The sequence below is a fragment of the Etheostoma spectabile genome, chromosome 4, assembly GCF_008692095.1.
Source record: "Etheostoma spectabile isolate EspeVRDwgs_2016 chromosome 4, UIUC_Espe_1.0, whole genome shotgun sequence".
In the NCBI taxonomy this organism is placed as follows: Eukaryota; Metazoa; Chordata; class Actinopteri; order Perciformes; family Percidae; genus Etheostoma; species Etheostoma spectabile.
The window spans coordinates 36,218,364-36,220,423 of record NC_045736.1 but is presented as its reverse complement, the minus strand read 5'-3'; the positions used below and the strand labels follow the sequence as shown (position 1 = coordinate 36,220,423).

General features: G+C 40.8%; 1 non-coding gene across 1 annotated transcript; it reads left to right on the top strand.

The window, feature by feature from the left end:
* The first annotated feature begins 523 nt into the window (after nt 1–523).
* On the top strand, nt 524–709 carry LOC116688723 (U2 spliceosomal RNA). Its single transcript, XR_004331853.1, has one exon. It is a non-coding gene; the product is annotated as a U2 spliceosomal RNA (small nuclear RNA).
* Nucleotides 710–2,060: the final 1,351 nt, after the last annotated feature.

The following is a 2,060-nucleotide window of genomic DNA, read 5'->3' as shown; positions in this document are numbered from 1 at the left end:
GTGTCCAATGGGGGAATAGGTTAGGCCTTGGATTTGGAAAGCGCACACCAATTTATAATTACCGCGAGGTTTTGGAACTGGGAAGACTGGCGTTTTCCGCTGCTCTCTAGAGTGGGCTGTCCTTTACTCTGGGTTTCTCTTCATAACGCCAAGTCCTGTCGCCTTTTACAAGACTCCGTGAGAGGACGCCTATGAGTTTGAAGAGTTTATTTTTGGTGGGCTTTGGCTGTTTGCTAAGCCTTTGTACTTGTGAAAACCAATATGCTCTCCAAAAGGAAACTCAGATTCTTAAACGTAGCCACATTTGCCAGCATGGGAAAGTATTGCACGTTGGCCGCTTGACCAATTGGGAAAACCAAATCTGCCGTCTTTAACTACCACGTTTTTGTCTGCTTCCCCATGAGCGCGCTTGGACGGGGTGCTAAGCAGCATCTGTTAGTCGCAGTTACATTACTGGACCCGTGACCACTGAAACGTCCGGGGAGTCGCACAATTTCTGAACAGCATAGAGGGTGGTGGTCATATCGCTTCTCGGCCTTTTGGCTAAGATCAAGTGTATTAATCTTTCTTATCAGTTTAAATATCTGAAATATGTCCTCTAATCAGGGACAACAATTAACTGGATGTTTAACAATGGAGTTGAAAGGCTTGCTCCGTTCACATCCACGCATCGACCATTATTGCAGTCATCGCGGAAGGTGCACCCCATCTCTGTCTTGTGGACAAACAATTAACAGCACTGGAGCGGCCCGTTGCCAAAACTGTCAATGGACCCGGAAGAGAAAAAAAAGTGCCTGTCAGATTTTACCGCACAAAAGTAATTTACTGGAACTGGCTAAGTAGCAGCGTTATGTCCTTTTATGAAAAAGAACGTTGATGTGTTTTATGCATTAATCAAAAAGAAAGTTGATGTGTTTATGCATTAATCCTAAAAGAAGTTGATGTGTATGTGCCTTTTATTCAAAGAATTGATGTCTAATGAATTTGTGATGATACATAATGAAATAAGGTGGATGATAAATCAAAAAGAAAGTTGATGTGTATATTCATTTGACAAAAAGAAAGTTGATGTGTATATGCATTTATTAAAACGAAAGTTGATGTGTATATGCCCTAAACTCAAGAAAGTCAATGGTGTATATGCAATAAATCTAAAAGAAGCTAGTTGAGTGTTATGCATTATCCAAATAGTTGATGAGTATTTCCTTAATCTAAAGAACGTTGAATGTGTAATATGCATTAATCAAAAGAATTTGATTTGTATATGGCATTTATTACATTTTGTCTGATTGCGTTAAGCACATTTTTGCAACTATTGGCTATTTTTGCAAAACTCTCACCACAAATAGAAAACTTTCACCCAAGACTCAAAACTTGTAGTTCTCTTGCAAAAGCAACACAGCTAGATTACTCTTCCACACTTCTGTAAAAATGGTGTTTTCGTATCAAACAGTAAACAAACCTCATCTACTCGCACACAATGTGCGCAACTATCACTCTGAGGTAAGAATACAAAACAACATCTGGCTTTCTCTTTCTCTTTACCAGATGTCCCATTTGGAGGTCACTTTTGGCATTGTTTCTGTAAAACATACAAGGATCCAAACTCAAGTGATAGGTGTGTTATTTTCACACTCATCAAAACCAACGACAAGTGAACAAACACCAAATAGTATGTTCACAAAAAACAAAAAACAATCAGCCTACATCATGGGTCGTTTCCTGGTCCCCCAAATTTCCGTCCCATCGCACTGTAATGATCCTCCATCCAAGCACCGGGGAAAATCATCTCCTTGAATTGCCGTATCCAGGCCTGACATATGCCTGTGTCAATATCTCCACATGCCTCCTCCATGCCTGTAAAGGGCTCCTTTATATGAGTGACGGTCCGATCACTGTTCAGCGCCAGGACAGTAGAAGAACTCCTCGATGGGATTTAATAATGGAGATATGGAGGGAGGTGATGCGTATGAAGATGGGTTAGTCTGTCCAACCGTTCGACCAAGCAGCCCTATGGAAACTAACATGTCCCATAAGATGACATATCGGGTATTGCTCTT